Raw genomic sequence first — 20,902 nt, 5'->3', positions numbered from 1 at the left:
CAAGCCACTGCAGGCCGAGGCCACGCGAGATCAATATCTAGAGGAGAAACAAGACCAGATTGAGTAGAAATTTGAGGCATCCTCACAAGGTTCATGCTTTGCTTAGTTGCTTTTTAAATAAAGAGTTCAATGTTTATGGAAAAGTCAAAATTGAGAGGAAAAGCATGCCCTCTAGATTTACCATTTATTCATGCTCAAGGGAACCTGTGGTGCCCGTTTATTTTATTTGTTGCTTAACCATAAATCTAGAAACCCTCGTCCACCTGGTGGAAATTACCTAAAATTGCAGATATGTCGTATAAGAAGTAAAGTGTCTGATAAGTGCTAGTCATAATAATAAAAACTAACAAAAAAGAAACAAAGGTCTTTATATCTGAAAAATAACAGCAAACAACTCAAAAAAGATAATGTTGTAGTAACCTAATTCACCATTAGGATAATGGTCTGGTTTAACAGAGAGGACTCCACCGGCGGTTAGACCTATTGCCAAGCATAAAAGAAAGTCAACTCAAGATTGAAGAGAGTTGGTATGATGTACAATGTATGAAACATTTGGCTTGACATCTTCACAGACTAACTCCACCTACCCTTCCATATGTGGGACCCACTTGCTCAGATGCTACCATTTGGATTTATGTGGTGCCGAGGTAGCTGCACCAATTCAGAAGGAGATAAGGGAGATTCTGCAGCAATTTCTGGGTTTACCTTTTGCTGAAATTCTTTTCCTCTTCTTCCTTTTTCTTCCTTAGGGAATTCCCACATTCTCTGTCCTCTCCTATTAGTACTACTTCTACCCCCCCTACCTCAATGCACTTAAAAAATTTCCTGTACTGTGAAATTTACTTGCTATATTTCTTTTTCATTATCTGTTTCTCTCCCACTAGAATATAAGCTCCTTGAGGGCAGGGCTCTTTGCTTTGTTCATGGATGGATCCTGAAGAGCAGTGCTGGGCACAGAGCAGGTGCTTGGTGTTTATCTACTGAAGGAATGATGATGTTTTGGCTTTGAGATGGGGTCTGGGTATCTCTGTCACCTCTTATGAATTCCTCCTTTATGCTTTTTCATTATTCTGATTTTTAAAAAATTCTTTATAGGTGGCAAATTAGCTCCAACCTTTGCAGATCTGTTTCATCTTCATTTTCCTTTTCCCTCTGCCTTTCTCAGTATCTTCTTTTGTACTTTCAGGTCTCAATTTAAGTGTTACTTCTTCCAAAAGCTTTCTCTGACCTCACAGACTAAAATAGGACCTCCTGCCCCATGCTCTTGCCACATTGTTGTCCCAAGTCACAGATTTATCCCCCTTTTTGTAACTATCTCATTCCTTCACAAGACTAAACTTTGAGAAGGAATCAAGCCTACATTATTATCGTTGTGTGCTCTACTATACAGTAAGCACTATGCCAAGGACATAATAGGAACTCAACACATATGTGTTGAATGAGTGAAGGAATAATTTTTTTGTTTGTTTGTTTGGTTTTGGGGTTTTTTTTGTGTTTTTTTTGTGGTACGCGGGCCTTTCACTGTTGTGGCCTCTCCCATTGTGGAGCACAGGCTCCGGACGCGCAGGCTCTGGACGTGCAGGCTCAGCAGCCATGGCTCATGGGCCCAGCTGCTCCGTGGCATGTGGGATCTTCCCGGACCGGGGCACGAACCCGTGTCCCCTGCATCGGCAGGTGGACTCTCAACCACTGCGCCACCAGGGAAGCCCTAATTATTTGTTTTGAAGTCAGTTTCATCAAAAGTATTATAAGCACTTTGAAAGCAAAGAGAGGATATTTTCACCCCTGTATCTCACCAGGCACAGTGCCTGCATATAGTAGATGCTTGCTAAATATCTGTTGATTGAAAATAACACTTCGGTTTTAATATGTCAGATAGTCTACAACTTTAATTATGAGCAAAATAGTTATCGATTGTGAATTATTGAGCTCCAAGATTCTTAAAAAATTCTTTGCAAAATAAAAGATTTTCAAAATAGGGTCAAACTACTTTAATAAAACAGATTGGAAATATTTCCAGGATGCCAGACTATGAGCAGAAAAGTGCCAGACTTTCCCCAGGCACCTGGGCAAGTGTTCACACACCTCAAGGGCAACCCTACCCTTCTTCAAAGTACAACCACTAAATTAGAATAATGTAGCAGTTAGCAAATGAAAACCATGCGTTATTAAAAGAAAGGAAGTGAAAGGCAAAGCAGGCTGACCAGTTCTTTATAATTGCTTACTATTTCCCTATTGTGTTTTTAAAACATTACATTTCAAGGGGAAGCTTTTTAATTTGGTTTAATTCTCTGAGGCAACACTGCAAATAAATATCACTCAGAGGACCCAGATTCCTGCCAACTCTTGCTGATGCTAAGGAGCCATGGGCAAGTGTCTGAGTTGAAATTTAACTTAAGACTGCTGTAAAAAAGAAAACAGGCAGAGTTGAACTGCACCACGAGCAAAAGCTGTTCTGTTTTCACAGTGGGGGATCGCTGCATACCCAGCAAGTGGGAAGAAATGAGAATACCTGCCGTGGAGATTTGAGAGGGAAATTGATTGCACACATTTAAATAGATGGGGCTAAGATTTTTCCCTGACAGTAAAACCCCAGAATTCTAAGATGCGGAATTTAAGAACAAATGCTTTGAGGTGGACACTGAGAAGTGTGAACTCTCTCTTATCCTCCTAAATCCTTCTTGGATGCAAGCTAGAAAGCTTCCCAAACCACTGGCATAACTATAAGTTTGGGGCACAGTATGCTGAGTCCCAAGCAGGCTTGGGAACTTTGCTTGCTGTTTGCTGCAGACGCGGTCTCTTCCAGAGGGAACTCATCTGGAAGGCTGTGGAATCTTGGCTCTGGCCCCACTCATTTACTGGTCAGAGAAGGTGATGGAAAACGTGCCTTGGGAAAACACAGATGCGTATGTGAACCGGCAACCTTGTGCTTAACCCTTGATAGCCTGAGGGAGCGGATCTCATGGTGTGGTCCTGGAACTAGCAGCATCAGCAGCAGCCTAGGAACTTGTGAGGAATGCACATTCTGAGGCTGGGGTTGACTGCAGACCAACTAAATCAGAAACTCTGGAGGTGGGGCCGAGTCTTCTAAGAAGCTCTGCAGGTGGTTCTGGCCACACCGAAATTGGACAACTCCTTGCCTAAGATGCTCAGGGAACATGAAAAGATTATGTACCAAAAAGAATACAGTGATAATGACTCAGAATCAATCTATCACTCATGCTAATAAAGGTAGGGAAAGACCAGACAGTCACAAATATCTTGAGGTGTGGCAATGTCAACATCATCATCAGTACCAGTTAGTATTAGGGAAGGTCAATGTATTGATATTAGTTAGCTATTGCCATGAAATTGTTGTGTAACAAACAAGCACAACATCTCAGGGGTATACAACAGAGAAGACTTTTTTTCTCCTGCATCTGCAGGGTTCAGTTGATCTCAGCTGGGCTCTCTTTTGTGTCTGAGGGCTTGCTAGATCTAGTTTGGGCTTGTTCAGGATGACTTGGCTTTGCTCCCCGTGACCCTCATCCTTCTCCTGAAACCCCCAGATAACACACGCATGTACTTGTCATGGCAATGGCAGAAGTAGGAAACGACAAACAAGCAAAAACACTCAAGGTTTCTTGAGGTCTAGGCTTAGTACTGGCACACCTGTCAGCTCTATCTCATTCTGTTGGCCAAAGCAAGTCATATGTCCAAGACCAGATTCAAGGTATGAGGAAATAGTTTTGCCTTTTTAGTGAGAGAAATTTTAAACTCACAGGGCAGAGGCATGGATACAAGGGTGAAGGATTGAGGCCATTCATGTGATCAACCAGTCAACTGTAAATAAGCTTCTCTTTGAGCTCATTAGCAGCACTTACATGATTTGGGATTTGCAAATCCCAAATATGAATTTGACTTAGAAAAAAAGTATCTTTCTTTTTTGCCCCCCAGAGAATACTGATTTTACTGATTTCAGTTGGATCAGCTGTATGATTCTCAGTGAAGACATGTTAAGTCAGATTGACCATGTGAAAAATTAGAGAAAGAATAAAAGGAAAAGTAATTAATTGTGTTTTAAAACTCCATAACATATTGATCATGTTTAAGCCACTTTGTTTCTCAATAATATATCAAATCCAGTCCTTAAAGACAAACTTTCTTATCTACCCTAGACTTTTATTCTTCAGTAAACTCCTGGCATTCTGTATTTACAAGGGGTCATCTTATGTATACTTTGGTCTCAAATAGACTTTGTAAACTAAATCCCACCACAGCTTTTTGGGTTGGTTTAATGATTGTGTTCATACTGCATTTCTAATTAGCTTCTTTCTCGTAGGTGTAGGGGGTAAGTGCAGCTCGCCCATAGTTGCCAGGTGTGATCATTCATGAGCAGAGATTCAAAGCAAGGAGAAATCAGTATGTGGAAACGTGCTGCAAGCAGCCAGAGGCAGGGAGATCCCTGCCTTTTTCCCTGCTGGGATCTTTGAAGTGTGAACCCAATAGAAGAAATAGCAAGTAGCTACAGTTTAATTGTCTTTAACTTCTGAAAATGAGCATTTCCCCATGTTGGTGGCCAAACATCAATTTTCTTTTTGTTTTTTACATGTAATGAAACAAAATGACTTTTTCCTCACTTCCTTGAGTCTTATAGTTGTTTATGATCTGAAAGAAACCTCAGATCATTTTTGAAAACACTCTTATTTTTCTGGTGAAAATACAAGGCCTAAAGCAACGACAGAACTTACTAAAAGTCACCCCGTCGGTTAAGAAGGCCAACCAGAGAAGCTAGTTTACTCATTACACTACACTTTTCTTTTGGGAAGGGAGTATTCATGAGTTTGACGAATCTAATATAAAATAGGTCCAGGACATTAATGGAATTCAGTTTTCCCATTTGTGAATTGGAGATAAATGTGCTTGTTAGGTGCTTAGAATGTTTGAGTCAGAAACAAGTTCTTTTCTTTTAAAAATTAGAGACTTCCAAAAAAAAAAAAAATTAGAGACTTCTCTGGTGGTGCAGTGGTTAAGAATCCGCCTGCCAATGCAGGGGCCATGGGTTCGAGCCCTGGTCCAGGAAGATCCCACATGCCAAGGAGCATCTGAGCCCTTGTGCCACAACTACTGAAGCCTGCACGCTCTAGGGCCGGCGCGTGAAAACTACTGAGCCCGAATGCCACAACTACTGAAGCCCGCGTGCCTGGAGCCCATGCTCTGCAACAAGAGAAGCCACTGCAATGAGAAGCCTGTGGGCCGCAACTAGAGAAAGCCTGCATGCAGCAACGAAGACCCAATGCAGCCAAAAATAAATAAATAAAAATTAGTAATTGTCATTAAGTGATTTGGAAAAAAAGCACCACTGGCTAATCATTTTAAACAAGTTCATGTGGTCAACAGTGAATTCTAGTATACTGAGATGGTCTGTGCTAGGGATAGAGTGAGAGATGGAGTTCAATGTCTTTTTCAACAACTGGAGTTATTTGCTTACTTTTTCTTTTTTTTTTTTGAGGTACGTGGGCCTCTCACTGTTGTGGCCTCTCCCGTTGTGGAGCACAGGCTCCAGACGCACAGGCTCAGTGGCCATGGCTCATGGGCCTAGCCGCTCCGCGGCATGTGGGATCTTCCCGGACCGGGGCACGAACCCGTGTCCCCTGCATCGGCAGGCAGACTCTCAACCACGGTGCCACCAGGGAAGCCCTAAATATTTATTTTTAAAAAAGACCTTCAGGGTACAATATGAGCAGGGAGTGGGGGAGTGAGGACTGCTCCAACACTGCCACTAAGTACTCTCAGGGCACCCCTCTTAACCCCCTTGAAAGAGAGGCTGCCAGAAGCCTATGCCTAAAAGTTGCTTGGAATTCATTTCTTCCCTTTCTTTTTTTTTATGATGCTGAAGCAGAGGATAAAAAGATAAAGGATTGCATAACCTGGCACGTGAATGCTTCCCCACTGCGTGCTGCTTTTGTGGGGGAGGAAGTAGCAGCCATCAACCGCTGTTTTATTAATAATGAGGCATTCACATAAATTCCATGCAAAATTGATTTTTGACTGTTATATAAGAATCAAATACCAGGCTTTAAAAAGTAATTGAGAAATCTATTTGTAATTTACTTTGCCTATAAGAACCCGCTGTCCTGCCATAAACAATTTTACAGTATGCCCCCCCACCCCCCTTAAACAGCGATTTTTATACATCTGTTTGGCCTCTCTTGGATGGCATGCAGTCAGGAGGTATAATGAATACAGGTTTGAAACAACATGTGGTCACAATTTCTTTCAGTTTCATCTTCAAGGGGATGTCTTGCAAGTTGTGATATCATTTTCATCGCAGTACAGGTGAAGCATGTTAATGGCTAATTATCTGACACAGGGTGTTGACTGATGAATCATAAACGCACTTTGTGGCAGTAAGAGAGCATGATGAACTAGTTAAGCACTGCCCCAAACAAACAAACAAAGCAAAAACCCCAAAACAACAAAAAACCCCAAATCCAAAAAACTAAAAAACCAAAACAATGTTTCTCACTGTACTCAAATGCCTTAAGCAGCTGTGGTCCAATGAAAAAGTCTCTTGTAACAAAGATTTTCTCTGGGAACCTATTTAATATTCAAGTAATTTTGTGTATATTAAAGTCAGCCAAAAGTATTTAAGGTGTAATTGATTTATTTCTAATTTTTCTTGAGATGGAGATTAGAAGGACAAAAAAATGAAAGAAGACAGCCTCAAGAAGTCAACCTTTTTCATATATTGTAAAACTTCTGTGTATATTTCCTTGGTATTATTTTGCAGAAGGGTACACACTGTTCTAATTCTAGAGCATTTTCTTCTTCTTTTTTAAGGATTCTGAAACCCTAGTAATTAGAAAAATCATTTTACTGAGGTACACTTTACACAGGATAAAATTGTAAGTGTGCAGTTTAATGAATTTAGGTAATTGTATATGGTTGTATAACCATTTCCATGATCAAGATAGAATATTTCCATCACTCTAAAAAGTTGCCTTGTGCCCCTTTGCAGTCAGTCCACTCCCCCCCAGCTCCTGGCCCCAAGGCAACTCATGATTTACTGTCTGTCACTATAGGCTTACCTTTTCTGGAATTTCATATGAATAGAATCATAGTATGTAGTCCTTTGTGTTTAACTTTTGTTCACTTAGCATAAATGTTTTTGACATTCGTCCACGTTGTTGAGCATATTAATACTTTGTTTCTTTTAGTGTTGAGTAGTATCCTATGGTATGAATATATTACAATTTGTTTTTCCATTCACTAATCAATATTTAAGTTGTTCTCAGTTTTTGACTATTATGAATAAAGCTGCTGTAAACATTCATGTAAAAATTTTTGTGTGGACACATTTTTATTTCTTTTGGGTAAATAGGAGTGATATTGCTGGGTCATATGATGCATTGTATATATGTTTAACCTTATATGAAACCATACCATTTTATACTTTCACACATGCAATGTATGAGAGTTCTAGTTGCCCCACCTCCTCACCAATACTTTATTGTCAAGTGTGTGATAAATAGTTCATGTACTTTTAATTGGCATTTTCCTCATAATTTGTGGTGTTGGACATCTTTTCATATGCCTATTGGCATTTGTATTTCTTCTATTGTGAAGTGTTCAAATCTGTTCAAATCTTTTTGCTATTTTTATTGGATTGTTTCCTTCTTATTGAGTTGTAAGACTTCTTTATATATTCTGGATACAAGCCTTTTGTTAGATATATGTTTTGTATATCGCAGTCTGTTGCTTGGCTTCCCCCTACTCCGGCTCCAGTTTTATTGAGATATAATTGACATACAGCACTTTTTAATTTTAAGATATACAGCATAATGACTTGACTTATATATACTGTACTGGGAAATGATACCTTTTAGTCTTTTTAATTTTTTTAAGAGCAAAAGCTTTTAATTTTGAAAAAGTCAATTTAATAAATATAATTATTTTATGATTTGTGCGTTTGTGCTTCTTCTAACTGGATGTCATGAACATTTTCTCCTACATTTTCTTCCAGAAATTAAATAGTGTTAGTTCTTATGTTTAAATCTATGATCTATTTTGAGTTCACTTTTCTATGTGTTGTAAGGTAAGGGTAGAGGCTAAAATTATTCCGCTACAGATATCCAGTTGTTCCAGCACCATTTTGCAGATTTTCCCATTTAATTATCTTGGCATCTTTGTCAAAAAAATCAATTGACAATATAAGTTTGGTTCTATCTCTGGACTCTCTATTCTGTCCTACTAATCTATGAAGTCTATCCTTACTCTAATACTGTCTTAATTATGGCAGCTTTTTTGTAAGTCTTAGAATCAGGTAGGATAAATCCTCCAATCTTATTTTTCTTTTTCAGAGTTGTTTTGGCTAGTCTAGGTCTCTTGCATTTCCATACAATTTTTTTTTTTTTTTTTTTTTTTTGCGGTACGTGGGCCTCTCACTGTTGTGGCTTCTCCCATTGCGGAGCACAGGCTCCGGACGCGCAGGCTCAGCGGCCATGGCTCACGGATCCAGCCGCTCCGCGGCATGTGGGATCCTCCCGGACCGGGGCACGAACCCGTGTCCCCTGCATCGGCAGGCGGACTCTCAACCACTGCGCCACCAGGGAAGCCCTCCATACAAATTTTAGGATCTGCTTGTCAATTTCTTCAAAGAGACTACTGGGACTTTAATTAGGATTGATTGAATTTATAGATCAACTTGGGAAGAATCCATTCTGAAATATTAAATACACTTTAAACTATTACTAAAATTATAATAAGTACAACATGCACACTGAAATGTCACATGTAACAATTTTTAACACATTGGTGAAAATTAATGTCAATTTCTGCAACCAGGTTAACAAGTTTTTTTCTTTGCAGACAGAATAAGTTCTTTCTGTCGTATCTATTTAATTAAGGCATGACTTGAGATCCCTAACCACTACTAAGACTATTAAAACTATTATTAAAAGACACTTGCACCTGCTGAATCGTGATTTCCTCAATTCTATGTAATCTAAATAAAATACCGCATGAAGAGGCAGAGCTAGAATGCCTGTTGCAGCTGTGTTTATCAAGGCAGCTTCATTATCTCATTAATTGAATTTATAATAAATGTATTATCAGCATATTTAGAAATTAGAATGTCCACAAATTTATACTAATATAAACTTCTTCAAAATGTTTTATATGATTTAACTGCTGGCAAGATTTCAATTGAAATTCTAATAGAGAGTTAGAATAGAGGTACTGCATTTTATTAGAAAGAAAATAGATTTGGAACAACAGAGATCTGAATTTAAATGACAGCTCTATCTCCAAGTGGCTTGTGCAAGTTATTCATATTTATGAGCCCAGTTTGCCTTTCTGTAAAATGGGGATAATAATGCCTAACTCACAGGTGTGATACAATGAAATATTATATGTAAAATACCTAGTGTGTACGTAGGCGAAGTGTATAAGGGAATGGTATTAATAAAAGTGGGAGTAAAATGTAGGTCTTGGAATCTGTTGAAAATTTTGGGGGCCTGATGGGTGCTGAAATGGATTGAAAGGCCAAGCAAGGCAGTTGCTTATACTATGTGTGGCTTACTCGTAGTGGTGTGTCTTCCCTGCCTCCAGGTCCCTAGTAGCAACCTATCCACTCGTAGAAGCTCAGAGTGAAGACCATCATGTCACCAAGCCATGTTCTAGTGGGAAGGTCTGGGACTGGATTGGTAGTGCCAAGTTTAAGTGACCCTCCACAGTCTGTTTGGAAACGCTTATTCCTCAAAAGCTTTCCATAAATGGTAATGGGGTTCAGGGTTATTGGCCTTGAGTGCACTCAGGTATTTTTTCAGTTGTTCCTTTGACTGTCCCTTTACTCTTGTCTTCAGCCTTTCCTTTATTCCTACTCAGCATAGGCATGTCAGTGAACAGTCATCCTGTGACCACTGTAAGCACCTACAAGCCATCAATACTTGCCCTCAGCTGCTCATTCCTCACTGTCCCAGTGCCATCGGAGATAGAGTGGTGTAGTGAGACAATGTGATGAACACAGACTGGGAGACAGGAGCCTCAGGGTCCACTGCTGTCTCAATAAAATGCCTGACTTGTTCAAGAGGCTGTCATGGGGACCTTTATGAGAAATTGCAAGGAGAATTGCTTTGTAAACTGTAGAGTGCTATATAAGCCTCTGAGGTTTTTGTAATATGATGCCACTGTCACCTTGTTCTGTTTCCTCCTGCCACCAGAGCCACAGGAAGTTTAGTCCTATTTAAATTCCGACTTGAATGGAATGGGGTGGTGGTAGGAGGTGAAGGTGGAGTGGGGTGGAGTGGTGGAGTAGTGGTGGCAGCTACACACACAAACCAAAAACCAGAATCCTAGACTCCTGGAGCTGCATAGGACCACACAGGCCGTCTGTTTAAACATCTGTGTATGGAAAAAACAAGCGCAGGTCCCAGAGCCTCAGGGAAGCGAAAACTAGGCTTCCCATGGACACCTACCTGAGTATCAGAGATGCATGTGCTTTGTAGTTTATGGTTGAGGAAATCTAGACTAAAAGAGTTGCAGATGAGTTGAAGGACAAATGATTCTGGAAAGAATTGGAATATTCTTGGTGTCTAGTAAATAAATAGAAAACAAGAAATGATTCCAAGAAAAGGTGAAAAAATAGATTTCTAATTTTTTAAAGAGGTCTGTCTGATGGTGTTTTATTATTTACAGAAAGCAAGGAATTAGAGTTTTCATGGCAGTGATGCAAATAAAGTCAAAAAGTCTTAGATAGACTAGATGAGCTGAATTTCACTGATTTGTTTTTTGGTTACTGATCATTTTATTCAGTCATTTTCCTGGTTTACTGGATTTTCTGATTTACTTGCTATTTGTTTTAGTTGGTTAAACTGTCAAATTGCTGTGTCCAGAAGTCTAGTATGTGATAAATGAATTTTTAAAATGTGGCATATCCATACAATGCAATATTATTTAGCCATAAAAAGGAGTGAAGTGCTGACACATGCTACAACATGAATGAATCTTAAAAACATTGTGCTAACTAAAGGAAGCCAGACACAGAAGGCCACGTTATTGCATGGTTCTATATATAGGAAATGTTCAGAATAGGCAAATAAAAACATAGAAACAGAAGAGAGATAAGTGATTTCTAGGAGCTTGTGGGAGGAGGGAATGGGGAGTGATTGCTAATGGATATGGGTTTTTGCCAGGGTGGGTAGTGGTGGTATTGACAATGTTCTGGAATTAGATAGTGGTGATAGTTATACAACCTTGTGAATATAGTAAAAATCACTGAATTTTACACTTTAAAAAAGGGTGAGGTTTATGGTATGTGAATTATAGCTCAACAGCAACAAAAAAGAAATCTAGTATAATATGTTTTTTAAAAAAATCCTATCATTACAAAAATTCTCAGGTGTTAGGAATAGAATTTTCTTGTCTATCGTCTGTACCATGGACGACGGACAGTGATGGTGTAATTGAAGGGAACACTGATCATAGCTAGTGGTATGATCTTGAGCAAAACACTGCACTTCTCTTAGCCTCAGTTGCCTAATCTATAAAATGAAGATAGTAAGTCCTGTCCTACCTATGTCACAGAGTAATGTGAAATAATACTAATAGCATGCATTTATGAGCTCTCATTATCTACCAGCCACTATTGCTGGCATTTTACATGTATGATTGCATTTTTCTTAGGAAGTATTATTCTTATCCTGATTTTACAGGTGAAGAAACTAATGTGTTTAAAACTGCTATACAAATGAAAAGCATGAATATATTAGTTAATTTCACAAAATCATTAAAAATAACGCTTATTTTTTCAGTTTATTAAAGAGATGTGTTCATTGAGAAAATCAGAAGATATAAAAAGCTACAGGGAAGAAAATTAAAACCAACTCATAAACCCAAAGAAAACATATTTTTGTATCTTCAGTTTTTTAAAAGTATACATATGTATATACATCTATACATCTATGCATATGTGTATATAAATTGGTTTTATGTCATAAAAACACTATGGTATTCTGCTTTTAAAAATAAGTTTAATAGATGTACCCTTTTAAGCTGTGTACTCAGGCCAGTAGTTGGTTAGTAATTGAAAAATGGTTAGTAATTGAAAAATGGTTAGTAATTGAAAAATTTGGTTTAAAGCAAGTGAAGCAGACACTGTTGTCATCCTCAGTACTTTCCCTCTTTATCTTAGCTAAAATGACTCTGATTTTGTTCAGATGTGTGGAAAAGAGTAGTTCTGAGAAGGTGAACATTCTCTAGGCTGGGAGGATAAACTTGGATCCATTTAAGCCCCAAGACTGAGATACCTATGATTGTTCTAAGCCAGTCATGACGGTCTCATTCTTCTTTGCCAGCAAGTAGTTTGGGGGTTATCATGTGATCCAGTTCTGCCAGAGAGATATAAGGGGAAGTCTGTTAAGGGCTTTTGTTAAAGATCTTCCTCCTGCTAAGGAGAGAGAAGCTTGAGGCGAAAACCTCCCCATCTCCAACCTGAGCCCTTCCTGCCATTGGCTCCCCAGAGCTATGATTGCCATCTTGTGAACATTGGGAAAAGTCAAGACCACCTCAGGGATGCCAACTCAGAGCCCTGCTGTGTTTTAGTTACTGGATTAACAAACCTTGCAACCACATAGCTTTCAGACTCCTATGTGAAATAATGAGTGCTTAAGTAACTGTGGCCCAAAGTGCAATAGCTAGTGGGGAGCAATAAAATAAATGATGTGGAATTATTCTTAAAATGCATACACTTCTTCCCCCCAGCCCACTTTATTATTTATTTATTTTCCTTCCATTTTACTGAGATATAATTGACATACAACTCTGTAAGAGTTTAAGGTGTACAGCATAATAATTTGACTTACATACATCATGAAATGATTGCCGTGATAAGTTTAGTGAACATGCATCATTTCATATAGATACAAAATAAAAGAAAAAGAATATTTCTTCCTGTGATGAGAACTCTTAGGATTAACTCTCTTAACAACTTTCATATATAACATACAGCAGTGTTAACTATATGTTTCATCTTGTACATCACATCCCTAGTACTTATTTATCTGATGACACCTTCATCCAACTGCCCCTCCTCCCCCAACGCTGCCTCTGGTAACCACAAATCTGATCTCTTTTTCTATGAGTTTGTTTGTTTTTATTTGAAGTATAATTGACCTATAACATTATGTTAGTGCCTGGTGCACAACAGAGTGATTTGATATCTATACATTTCAAAATAATCACCACAATAAGTTTAGATACTAGCTGTCACCATACAAAGATATTGTGTCATTATTGTGTAATTATTGTATTATTATTGACTATATTTCCCACACTGTACATCTCAAATCCACTGGAAGTTGGGACCTCTTAATCTCTTTCAACTATTTCTCTCATTCCTCCGACCCCCTCTCCTCTGGCAACCACCTGTTTGTTCTCTGTATCAGTGAGTCTGTTTTTATTTTATTTTGTTTGTTTGTTTTGTTTTTTATATTCCACATATGACATCATATGGTATTTGTCTTTTTCTTCTGACTTATTTCACTTAGCATAATAGCCTCTAGATTCATCCATGTTGTCACAAATGGCAAGATTTCATTCTTTTTAATGGCTGAGTAATATTCCTGTATATACACACACACCACATCTGCTTTATTCATCTATCTGTGGGCACTTAGGTTGCTTCCATATCTTGGCTATTGTAAATAATGCTGCAGTGAACATAGAGGTGCATATATCTTCTAGAATTAGTGTTTTCGTTTCCTTCAGATAAATACCCAGGCATGGAATTGCTGGTATGGTATTTCTATTTTTAATTTGTTGAGGAACTTCCATATTGTTTTCCATAATGGCTGTACCAATTTACAGTCCCACCAACAGTGCACAGGGTTCCCTTTTCTCCACATAGTCAACAATACTTGTATTTGTTGTCTTTTTGATATTATTCATTCTGACAGGTGTGAGATGGTATGCCATTGTGGTTTTCATTTGCATTTCCCTGATGATTAGTGATGTTGAGCATCTTTTCATGTGTCTGTTGGCCATCTGTATGTCTGGAAAAATGTCTATTGGAAAAATGTCTATTCAGATCCTCTGCCCATTTTTAATTGGTTTTTTTCTTTGATGTTGAGTTGTATGAGTTCTTTGTATATTTTGGATATTAACCCCTTATCAGATACATTGTTTGCTAATATTTTCTCTTATTCAGTAGGCTGAGGTAGCCTTTTGTTTGGTGATAGTTTCCATCACTGTGGAAAGGCTTTTTAGTTTGATGTTGTCCCATTTGTTTGTTTTTGTTTCTGTTTCCCTTGCCTGAGGAGACAGATCCAAAAAAATATTGCTAAGACTGATGTCAAAGAGTGTACTGCCTCTGGTTTCTTCTAGGAGCTTTATGGTTTCAGGTCTTATATTTAAGTCTTTAATCCATTTTGAGTTTATTTTTGTGTATAGTATGAGAAGGTATTCTTTTGTGTGTAGCTGTCCAGTTTTCCCAACACCATTTATTGGAGAGGCTGTCATTTCCCCATTGTATATTCTTGCCTCCTTTGTCACAGATTAATTGACCTTGTAAGTGTGGATTCATTTCTGAGTGAATCTATTCTGTTCCATTGATCTGTTTTTGTGCTAGTACCATACTGTTTTGATTACTGTAGTTTTGCAATATAGTTCAAAATCAAGGAGCACAATGCCTCCAGCTTTGTTCTTCTTTCTCAAGGTTGTTTTGGCTATTCAGGACCCTTTGTGTTTCCATACAAATTTTGGAATTCTTTGCTCTAGTTCTATGAAAAATGCCATTGGTACTTTGATAGGGATTGCATTTAATCTGTAGCTTGCCTTGGGTAATATGATCATTTTAACAATATTAATTCTTCCAACCCATGAGCATGGTATATCTTACCATTTGTTTGTGTTGTCTTCAATTTCTTTCATCAATGTCTTACAGTTTTCCAAGTGAAGGTATTTTACTTCCTTAGATTTATTCCTAGGTATTTTATTCTTTTTGATGCAATTGTAAATGGGATTGTTTTCTTGATTTCTTTCTGATAGTTCATTGTTAGAGTATAGAAACACAACAGATTTCTATATATTAGTTTTGTATCCTGCAGCTTTACTGAATCACTGGTGAGTTTTAATAGTATTTTTGGTGGCATTTTTAGGGCTTTCTATATATAGTATTATGTCATCTGCAAACAGTGACAGTTTTACTTCTTTTCAATTTGGATTCCTTTTATTTCTTTTTCTTGTCTGATTGCTATGGATAAGACTTCCAATACTGTGTTGAATAAAAGTGGCAAGAGTGGGCATCCCTGTCTTGTTCCTGATCTTAGAGGAAATGCTTTCAGCTTTTCACCATTGTGTATGATGTTGGCTCTGGGTTTGTCATATACGGCCTTTATTATGTTGAGGTACATTCCCTCTATAACCACATTTTAAGAGTTTTTATCATAAATGGAGTTGAATTTTGTCAGAAGCTTTTTTCTGTATCTATTGAGATGATTGTATGATTTTTATTCTTCAGTTTAGTGTGGCGTATCACATTGATTGATTTGCAGATATTTAATCATCCTTGTATCCCTGGGATAAATTCTACTTGATCATGGTGTATGATTCTCTTAATGTATTGTTGAATTTGGTTTGCTAATATTTTGTTGAGGATTTTTGCATCTATATTCATCAGTGATACTGGCCTGTGATTTTCTTTTTTGTGATGTCTTTGGTTTTGGTATGAGAGGGATGCAGGCTTCACAGCATGAGTTCAAAAGTGTCCCTTCCCCTGCAGATTTTTGAAATGGTTTGAGAATGATAGGGGTTACCTCTTTTTAAAAATGTTTGATAGAATTCATCTGTGAAACTGTCTGGTCCTGCATTTTTTTGTTTTGGGAGATTTTTTTTTAAGTTACTGATTCAATTTCATTCCTGGTAATTGGACTGTTCATATTTTCTATTTTTTTCCTGATTCATTCTGGAGAGATTGTACATTTCTAGTAATTTGTCTATTTCTTCTAGGTTGTCTATTTTATTGGCATATAATTGTTCATAGTAATCTCTTTTGTATTTCTGTGGTATCAGTTGTAACCTCCTTTTTCATTTCTCATTTTGTTTATTTGGACCTGCTCTCTTTTTTTCAACACATTTCTTAAACATTAAAACAAATACTTAAAGCATACATATAAACATATATTCATTTCAAAATGTGGGCATTAATTATGATGGGCAATCTGTGCTAGCTTTCTTGCACAAACAATACCAAGATTGCACCTCTAATTTCTAGGTTTTTTTGTTTGTCTTGTTTTGAAGTGGGTCAAGAACTCAGAGACAATTATAAGTGGTCTGAGCACAGACCCCTGTTAAATCAGCAATTCTCAATGTGTGGTCCATGGGCTCCTAGAGATTTCCAAGACTCTATAAGGATGTCTGTGAAGCTAAAATTATATTCATAATAATATTAAGGTGTTATTGCCTCTCTCACACTCATCTGTTCATGAATATGCAGCAAGGTTTTCTAGAGGCTACATGACTTGATATACCACAATAGATTGAACAGTGAAGCAATATGAATATCCAGCTGCCTTCAATTAAACCAGGCATTAGAGATTTATAACAATTTCATCACTCTAAATATCTTTGGAAATGTATTTACTTGTTATAAAAATGTTATTTAACATATAATGAATTTATTATTGTTATCTTAAGAATGAATTCAAAGTTAATAATTTATAAATTCTCAGCTTAATTTTTAAAAAATATTTGTTTATTTTGCTGCACTGGGTCTTATTTGTGGCACCTGGGATCTTCATTGCAGTGTGCAAGATCTTTGTTGCGGCATGCAGGATCTTTTTAGTTGTGGCCTGTGGGGTCTTTTGGTTGCAGCATGTGGGGTCTAGTTCCCTGACCAGGGATCGAACCCGGGCCCCCTGCATTGGGAGCATGGAGTCTTAACCACTGGACTACCAGGGAAGTTCCTCTCAGCTTAATTTTTAATATGGTAAATATCAGTAGGTATTTCCCACATAAAAAGAGGCTATTTAAGGTTCTCAATCATTTTTTAGGAGGGTAAACGGACCGAAAATCTTGAGAATCACTGCTCTAGACTTTATTGATTTTCTCCAATGATTGCTGTTGCCTAGTAACAGTAACTTCTTTTCCTTTCCTTCCTTCCTTCCTTTTTTCTTTTCTTTTTAGCAATTTGCTTTTAGCTAAATATTGCAAAGCACTCAACTCAACATTCATAGGAACAGCTATTGTCTTTCTTTTTGCATTCATAATGACAACAGCAAGTACCAAGTTTGTACAAAGGCCTAGGCACAAACACATCCCACTCTTGGTAAGTGTCCACCTAATTGGGGGAAGAGTAGTGCACGGTTGTCTCAATGAGGAATGCTCAGTGTGTTTCACGGAGTCCTAATAAGTGACAAGAGTCAATAAACTATTGACGAATCAGGCAAGTTGGTTAAGTTGATGTGCATTGAGAATGCTTCTACTGTACATCCTTAACCATTTTCATATTGTTGAACAAACTTTTGCTTATACTTTTTAACTTTAAAAAAAAGCTAAAATGAATATTCTTATACATAAATCTTTGCATGAATATTTATTAGGATAAATTCCTAGAATAAGAATTGATGTGTCAAAAAGTTATGGACATCCTTTTTTAAAAAAATATTTATTTATTTATTTTGGCTGCACCGGGTCTTAGTTGCGGCACACAGGATCTTTGTTATGGCATGCGGAATCTTTAGTTGCAGCATGCAGGCTTCTTAGTTGTGGCATGCATGCAGGATCTAGTTCCCCAACCAGATATCGAACCCCGGGCCCCCTGCACTGGGAGCTTGGAGTCTTACCCACTGGATCACAGTTATGAACATCTTGAAGGTTTTGGTATATATACTCAAATTGCTTTCTGCAAAGCTTGTATAAATTTGTGCATCTACCATTTCTCTATGTCTTTACTAATTCAAAGTATTATCATTAGTAAAGAAACATGCTAATTTTAACCCCACACAATTGCTTTGATTTTCTAGAAATATAATTTACCTGATATAGTGAGATCAGATACTTTAAAAAAATTATTAACAATTTGTATTTCTTTTTCTGAGAGTTTCCATTTTATGTCCTTTGACCATTTATTTACAGAGGGGTGCTAGTCAGAATTCTTGGTTGCAAGTGGCAGGAACTGTCAGTTAACTTAAGAAGATGCCAGTTAACTTAAGAATAATAATTGGTTGCTAAGGGTGTTGGGTAGCTCACGGAATTGACGGGAAGGCTGAGAACCAGGCTTGGGCAGGAGCCAAGAGAGACAAGGCACAGCTGACATCCTGCCACAGGAACAGTTAAGACATCATAGCTACCACTATAACTGCTGGACAGTGGTTGGCGCCATGACCACTGTCACCATGATTGCTTGACAATGAATCCTTTGGCCCTGAATTCTGCCACAGCATCTGTGAATAATCTTTAGTAGATTCTATGCGTTTCTCCCTTACCTTCAAAAAGGGAAGGGCTGTGTTGATTGGCTGTGTTGAGATCTCATGGCCTCCCACCATTGGCCAGTGGGCAAGGATGGCAGCCTGTCCATAGGGGAATTTCCTCCAAATGGGAGGGCACTTAAACTACAGAAATCCACTACATGGAGCTTTATCCACTGTATGAGCTTCTTATACACAAAGTATATCAACATATTGTCTGTCACATAAAAAAATTATTTTACCAGTTTGCTTGCTTTTAAATCTTATTTATATTTCTTTATGAAATAGAGAAATTTAATTTTTTTAATGTAGTCAAGCCTATTGACTTTTTGCCTTTTTGATATTTTCCATTACATTTAGGCCTGGAAAACCTTCCCCTGATCCTTACATTATGTATTCATCTACTTTCAAAGGTTTTGAAATAATTTAATTTCTTGAATTTTATATTTACATCTTTAAACTGTGCCTGTGCCTGTGTGTTATGTAAGGGAAGGATCTAATTCCTGTCCAGTCTCTGTCCTGTGTAGTTACTCTGCTGCATTGACTGCATAATTCTTTCCACACTGTGTTGACACCTTTATCACATGCTAATTTCTTTATATATCATGCGTGTTTCTAGCCTATTTATTCCATTCCATTGATCTACCCACTGATTTTTGCAGCAGTTTTTTACAGTTTACTTGCTAAAACTTTGTAGGACATTTTAATCACTTCATTACTCATTTTTATTTTTTTTAATTGTAATTTTATTTTATTTATTTATTTATTTATTTTTGCGGTACACAGGCCTCTCACTGCTGTGGCTTCTCCCGTTGCGGAGCGCAGGCTCCGGATGCACAGGCTCAGCGGCCATGGCTCGCGGGCCTAGCCGCTCCGCGGCATGTGGGATCTTCCCGGACCGGAGCACGAACCCGTGTCCCCCTGCATTGGCAGGCGGACTCTCAACCACTGCGCCACCAGGTAGGCCCTCATTTTTATTTTTAATCTTCCAAAAATGTGTTGGTCAGTCCCCTGTTTTTATTTGTTAAACTTTAGAAATATTTTGCCAAATTTTGAAAATTATCCCCATGAAGATTGAGTTATATCCTCAAATTAATTTTAGAAGAATTTTTTAACATCTTTATAAAATTGAATTTTCCTATTCAGGAACATTTTTTAAAGTCTTTCTTTGTTTCTTGATAAAATTTGATGTTTGTTCATTCTGGTTCTATACCTGAGTTTTAAAGATTATTCTTGTTTGGAACAAAAAAATTTACTGTTTGTATATCATTCTAACCATTGTGCCTTTGATAATTTTCCATTTTTCCTACAGCTTTGTCTGTTCAGATGATCTACTTCTTCTCAGTACAATCAATAATTTATATTTTATTATGAAATAATCCAGTTCATCAATATTTACAAATTTATTAACATAAAGAATAATTATTTTAGAATTATAATGTATCTGATATATCCTCTTTCTTCTTAATTAAAACTTAAAAAGAAAAATTTTTTTTCTTTTCGGCCGCGCCTCTCTGCTTGCAGGATCTTAGTTCCCCAGGCAGGGATTGAACCCGGGTCCTCAGTGAAAGCCCGAGTCCTAACCACTGGACTGCCAGGGAATTCCCTAAAGCTTTTTTTTTTTCTTTTTAGTATCTGTTTTCTATATTATGTTTACCAGTTCTTTGTCATGTTTTTCCAAAGAGCCAGCTTTTGTTTGTATTTATCATTTAGACTCTTTGGTGTTTTCTAATCCTGTAATAGCAGTGATTAAAGGCAAAGACTTTGGGTGAGATAAACCTGGAATAAATCTTGATTTTGTCATTTACTAGCTGTGTGATCTTGGGCAAATTACTTAATGTCTCAAAATCTTAATTTCTTTATAAAATACAACTAATAATACCCATCTCTCAGGAATAATGTGAGGGTTCAACAAAGATAATTTTATAGGCATCTGGCTCAGTACCTGACTCATGGCAAGTACTCAAACATCATCATCATCATTTTATTTTCAATTTATTTTATCAATTATCAGATTAATCACTTTATCAAATTACTTATTTTATACTTGATTTAATAATTCATTAAATGGTATGAATTGATTGGAATTTTGGCTACCTCTCACAATTTTTATTAGTATTCTTAGTCATGTTATTTCTTAGTTACACTATTTAAAATCTAGTTATAATTAAGGATTTGGTACCCTTTGTAACTTAGTATAGGAGAGTGTTTTTTAAAAGTTCAAAGTTATTGGTTTTGCTTATTTATTATTTTGTTTGTTTAAATATGTGGTAATAGTTTTTGTTTTGATTGTATTGTGGTTGGAAATATGTGGCCTTTAGAATTTCTGCTTTGGGGAATTAATTGTTGTTTTTATGGTCTGATATATGGGCATTGCTTATTAAATCTTGTTGTGCTATTTGGTGTATAAAAAATATTTGTATTTTCAAATCTGCCATCTCTTAGGTCATTAAAATTTG

The 20,902-nt window shown here is 37.2% G+C and overlaps 1 long non-coding RNA gene across 1 annotated transcript in view; it reads left to right on the top strand.

The window, feature by feature from the left end:
* The window catches only part of LOC307187467, a 223,421-nt gene extending 203,772 nt beyond the window's left edge, over positions 1-19,649 (top strand). The window contains exon 4 of the long non-coding RNA XR_013828615.1: positions 19,230-19,649. This is a non-coding gene — a long non-coding RNA (uncharacterized lncRNA). The remainder of the gene's footprint in view (positions 1-19,229) is intronic.
* The last annotated feature ends 1,253 nt before the right edge of the window (positions 19,650-20,902 follow it).

This window comes from Stenella coeruleoalba, assembly GCF_951394435.1.
Source record: "Stenella coeruleoalba genome assembly, chromosome: 6".
NCBI lineage: Eukaryota > Metazoa > Chordata > Mammalia > Artiodactyla > Delphinidae > Stenella > Stenella coeruleoalba.
Note: the sequence above shows the minus strand (reverse complement) of the source record. Positions and strands in the feature narration are given on the sequence as shown.